At 39.9% G+C, this 6,063-nt stretch overlaps 1 long non-coding RNA gene across 1 annotated transcript; it reads right to left on the reverse strand.

Moving 5' to 3' along the window:
• Window positions 1-5,341: 5,341 nt before the first annotated feature.
• On the reverse strand, window positions 5,342-5,830 carry LOC129239570 (uncharacterized). Its single transcript, XR_008581861.1, has 2 exons — window positions 5,648-5,830; window positions 5,342-5,591 (listed from the first exon to the last, which is right to left on the reverse strand). It is a non-coding gene; the product is annotated as an uncharacterized LOC129239570 (long non-coding RNA).
• Between the last annotated feature and the right edge of the window lie 233 nt (window positions 5,831-6,063).

Here is a 6,063-nt window from a genome sequence, read left to right on the forward strand (position 1 = left end):
ACATTCTTTATTGGGGTTTTAAATAGGCGGGCTCCTGCTCCTATTTGAGGTGTGCTTCTTGATATGTTTCATAACTTGAGGGACCTACAGTTTTATACCGCCTCCTGCTAAGGAAAAAAACTTTTTCTATCAACGAGTGTTTCGTGCCCGCAATTTCGAACTGGGACGCCACCAGCCCATTCGGCTACGGCGAGTGCCCGGTCAAATAGCAAATATCAAATAGGTTAGTCGCTAACAAATATCCCCAGAGCTAGGCCTAGGAAACCCAAAGAAGAAGGGGTAGCCCACGACGCCAGAGAGATTATTTCCACTATACTACCACTTACACTCTATTTGGGGCTATGCGGCTATGCTGACGATTTTGCTGTCGTTGTAAGAAACCAACGCGCACTTGCTGACTGTACTCTGGAGCTGATATATAGAGAAAAGCTTAAAGTTAATGCCGATAAGACAAAATACGTTAGGTTAGGTCTTTAAGCGTCACACGACATGGCAACCTGGAGATCGGCTCATATATTTTTTCACAAAGTGGAGAGTTTTAAATACCTGGGTGTAAGCCTTAGCAGCGCTGCAGGTCCCCTAATCGGCGTGAATGAAGCTCCTAATAGATGTGATTTTGCTCATTTGAAACTTTTCAAAAATAAACTACTATGGAGGCCGTGCAAGCCACAAATCCTTAGGGCGCTAATAAGACCAGTAGCGACATATGGCTGCGAAGCGCGACTACTGACATTTAAGATAAATAACTGCCTTCTCCGCTTGGAGCGCAAAATCTTAAGAAGGATATTTGGACCGGTAAGGGAAGTTTAAGGATATTACAGAATCAGATACAAATGAGATCGAAAAGCTGATATCAAATCAAAGCATAGAGAGTTTCGTTAAACCTACTCATGGACGTCGACAGACGACAGCAAAATTAAAAAAAAAAACCTTCAACTGTCTTATTATGGGCAGTGGAAAGCTGGAAGACCGCCTGATGCTAGGAGAAGCGACGCAATGAACCGGGTCGTATGGAGCGAGATTGTGAAGGAAATACTGGCTCATGCCGAGTTAAGTGAAAAAATTAATAGATCATAAAACGGTTCGAGTATAATGTGCGATTCTTTTGAAAATTTATTCACGATCGGCTTGGTACGCCTGAAGACAGCGCACTATGGGTGCCGAAAATATTCATACAACTTCGACAGCAAATGAGCGCTGAATGTTTACACGAGTTTTGAATTCATTTATTAAGAACTGAGACGAATTTGTAATCAAATTTTTACTGGAATTTACTTGGGTTTTTGACATGTATAAAACTGGGTCGGCGCGATTTGCTGGGCAGTGGTACACAAAAGATGCAGTATCGCCTAGAAGTTCAGTTTGAAAGATAATGACTAGTGCTTTATGGAATTCCAAAGACAGCTTATTGGTAGATTATAAGGGAAAGGCAGGGTAGGTGAAAGTGACAGTCACTCTTTAAACCAACTCACTTAGACCGTTGCCGATCCACGGTGATACCACAGTAGCAGTTTACAGCAGTTTACTTACTACTTCTTATTAAATCATTTTATTTTAAGTCCCATCTATTTAGATAGTTGTAAACACCAAGTAAAGCCAAGTCCTTTTCCACCTGTGGAGTCCTTCTTTTTCTTTCTTTGCTACCACCAGCTGGTACCCCAACGAATATTTTCAGAGTTTGTTTCCACCCGAATGATATGACCCAGCCAATGAAGCCGTTGGGTCTTTATTCGCTGCGCTATGTCTATGTCATCGTAAAGCTCATACAGCTCATTGTTCCAACACTTACGATACTCGCCGTCAGCAACGTGCAATGGTCCAAAAATCTTTCCCTCAAACACGCCAAGGTACGCCTCCTCAGATATTGTCATCATTCAAACTTCTGCGCTATACGAAAAGACGGGCATAGTAAGAGCCTTATAGAGTCTTAGTTTTGTTCGTCGAGAGAGGATTTTAATTCTCATTTGCCTGCTTAGTCCAAAGTAGCACTTGTTGGATTTCAAGCCTGAGATTGTTATCGGTGGTCATGCTAGTTCCTCGATAAACAAAACAGCTGTCGCTGTATTTTAATACGCTTCACTATGTCCACATCTCGGTATAGCTTTAACACCTCTCTGTTCCATTGGATACGGAACTTATTCTCATCTACGCGAAGAGGACCAACGATTTTTCGAAGAATTTTTCTCTCGAACGCTCCCAGTACTTTCTCATCAGTTGTCGAACGGGGGATGATTAGGCTATCGAGAGTTTTCCGAGAGAAGGCTCTACTTCTCAATCGTTCATTTAATCTTTAGGCTGAAAACGAAATCTCTTACAACCTCTCGCATCTTTTGTAATAGTCAAAATTAGGTATCTTTGAGCATGTTAACCTACAAGACATGCCAACCTAGAGACGTTTTTCCTTGACCAATTGAGTAGCGCCTGAAGACCCATTCTGGCCAAATTCTTTTGTAGCGGTACATGTCAGACTATCAACCTATCTCGTGTTGGCTGAAGTAACAACACTACTTGTACCACACAATTTGTAGGTTGAGAGGAAGACGAGTGGTAGTGTCCCCTCTTTCTCTCTCTAATTCGTCTGCCTTTTAATTCCGTTGTATGTGCCCTGGTACCCATTTCAAGTGGATGCGGAAATATTCTGCTTAGCTGTCAGAATAAAGGGGAAGGCTACGTGCGAAAGAAGCCTTTGTGGAGAAAGAGGGAATAATTTCGTTCGCTCAAAAGAATCGTTATTGTGATGGCTGCTCCACGCAAGTATGTCCTCGAAGCATTTAATCAACTTCTCTATATTACAAATCAAGCTACTTCAAATTATTATTTATTTCCAAAAATTAAAAGAAGAGCTCGGAAGAAAAAAAGTTGATGAGTAATGGTGACGAAGCTAAACCGTTTATGTATTTATTTCTGTCTGATTTAAATAAATAGATAAAATATTTTTTAGATTTTTTTGACGGCGTAAATAAACTTTATGAAAGGTCTGAGAAGTGTGTTAAGGGTAAAATGGAATACATCGAAAAAATAAAAAAATATTTTATATAAAATTTCATAACCATTTCTTATCATTCCGTGAAATTTGGACTTCTTCTCGTATATGCCTAGAATTGAATATTATATTATACCACTGAAAAATATTCTAAAATAAATTGGAGTACAACGCGCGAATAAGAGTCGCAGGTTTTCAGGAATTCCAGCAATTAGCTTATCAAAAAAATTGCACTTACTCCCATTATATGGGCAAAAATTCATTAAAAAATAATGAAGACGAAAGTAGTTACCAAATATGGTATCGAATTAGTCATAAAAAGGGTTAAAAATAATATAATAAAAGCAACGCTCTATTTTACAAATTAAACACTGATTTTTATGTGTTCGTAACCCACACACTTCAATCTTATTTGAAACTATTAAAAAAAAAATGAACAAAATTTGCGTTACGATGCAATAAATTTCTACATCAATAAATTCCTACAAAAATAATTGCGACGCAACTTAAAAATATCAACGAGTCATGGCTCTAGTATGAGAACAAAATCCCTCTTAAAGCACTTATTCCCGTGAAGTCACATCCATCGTGATTAGATAAGAGACGATTTGAGTGTCGCCAAGGTGTTCAGTGCCGCCCCACCTGCCGCTGGCAAAGAAGCGAATGCGAATGCGAATGCTTAGAAAATCGATTCGATTCATCGACAGAATAAGTAAAGTACGCACACCTATACATCGATGGCATGTACATGTACATATATATATGTAGTCTATATAGGGTTTTCCAATAAGTATACTTAACTTTTACGTAATTTTTGTGTGGCAACAACCCAAATTACATATTTTGGCGAACAAAGTTTTCGGCTACCCCGGAAACTAATCAGCTATAAATGAAACTCATTCTTAATCCTACTAAAATACAACGCTACCTCGCTGTATTTTAATACGCTTCACTATGTCCACATCTCAGTATAGCTTGTACACCTCTCTGTTCCATCGAATACGGAACTTATTCTCATCTACGCGAAGAGGACCAAAGATTTTTCGAAGAATGTTTCACGCGAACGCTCCCAGTACTTTCTCATCAGCTGTCATCATCGTACAAGCTTTTGCGCCACATACAAGAACGGGGATGATTAGCTGCCGAGAGTTTTCCGAGAGAGGGCTCTACTTCTCAATCGTTCGTTTAATCTCTAGGTTGACGTCGTTCTGCCTGTTAGCACTGGTGCCCCTAAATAAACAAAGTCCTTCGTCACTTCAAATTCGCGGTTGCCTACAGGCGAGGGCTCTTTGTATGTTGAGAGCAGGTACTTTGTTTTACTCTCGTTCATCGCAAGACCCACCTTTTCTGCTTACTTCTCCAAACTGGAGTACGCAGAACATACAGCGCAGTTATTTAGGCCGACAATACCAATATCGTCAACATACGAGGAGATTAAAGAAATCACACGAAAGGGAATCACCTTGTCTGAAACCTCGCTTGGTATTGATCGAGAGGTCTTTTCCGATCACAACGGAGCTTACCGTAGCGCTAAGCGTCATTTTCCACAGCCATTCCAAAGAAAGCAGCTTTGAAATTTCCAAAAAGAGGTGTGTGTCGATTTGTTGTTTGTGGGTTTGCTCCAGGATTTCTAGTTGCAAACAAATTCAGTAAAAAGGATGTTCTGCTATAGGTTACTGGCCCACACAATCAGCGGGTAAAATGAATCTACCATGAAGCGGCCAACCGATAAGTTTCGACAGCAAGTGGTGCTTAAAAGAGGACAACCACACATTCAAAAAACTCATTGGCAAGGTTATCTACGTTTCAATTTTCATTATCCCATCAACTAACTGCCAAGATTACGCGATAATATGGAATTTGATTTTTGTGGTCGGCTAACAAAAAAACATTGTCGACGAAATACAAGACAATCCACAGGTAGTTTTTATGTTATGCTGTGGCCATTTGATTGCCGCGGTCCCATAGAACCAGTAGATAAAGCTATAGATTTTTTAGGCATATCAGAAGACGGTATATCAATAGATTTTGAACTTCTTCATCGAGAGTCTATCACCACAACCGTCAACTCTCGTAATCGAAGACGAATAATTACCAACTCTAGACGAAGAGTTTCTACTGGGTTGAGAGACCGCTACTATTGGAAAATGTAGCTCGCTATTTAGAAGACCTCTACTAATCCAGAAGGTGCCATCACCTCACTTGCGCTCATCGAACTTTTCTTGAGCCAACCATTCCATGACAGGTACGACAACAACGAATAGACTAAACAGACTTGGGGCATGGCTTTCATAACTAGCTGCAAAAACAATAATAATAACAACAATAATACCAACGAATACTCTTAAAAAATAAAAATTACATTTCACCATTTATTTTCATATCAGCAACACAAATTTGTTTCATTGATATAAATTTGAAATTGAGTCGCCCCTATTGGTAACCCCCTTCAAGGTGTGTATGTATGTATGATACATACAAATAGAAGCTTAGAATGATAAAAGACAAAAACGATTAACTTGGATGGATGGACATAGCGACGATATTTGTTCTGAGCACAGCAATTTGGATGAGCTTTGCAGCTACAGCAGCAAGAGGAGCCTGCATTCTAGTTAAAAGTATGTATACATATACATATGTACAAAGCGACAAAGCAGTACATACCTGCATATGTATGTATGCATGTCGCATTACTGCTTCTTCTATCTTCCATCTTCTTTTTTCTTATCGCCTTAAATTACAGTATTGAAAATAAATATAAAAAAAACACACGAGTCTTAGTCGGCGCCCGAATGTGGTGCGACAGATATAGCCGGCCGCGATGAGCACCTACAACTACGATGAGGAGTGACGCGCGCGAAACTGTTCGACGAATTTGCCGCCACAGACCCTTAGAGTAGCAACAGCAATGCGCTCCCACCTCGTGGTCTGTGCGACGCATTGGAATTGGGGATATGCGCGAAGCGGTTGGCTTTCAATTTCACATGCGAATACAAATACAGAAATTGAATTTATGAATACTTTTGTTTGTGTGTAGTACTCGTATCACAGACAGTTTGAAAGGGGAATGCTGTTCATAC

The sequence above is a fragment of the Anastrepha obliqua genome, chromosome 2, assembly GCF_027943255.1.
Source record: "Anastrepha obliqua isolate idAnaObli1 chromosome 2, idAnaObli1_1.0, whole genome shotgun sequence".
Classification (NCBI taxonomy): domain Eukaryota; kingdom Metazoa; phylum Arthropoda; class Insecta; order Diptera; family Tephritidae; genus Anastrepha; species Anastrepha obliqua.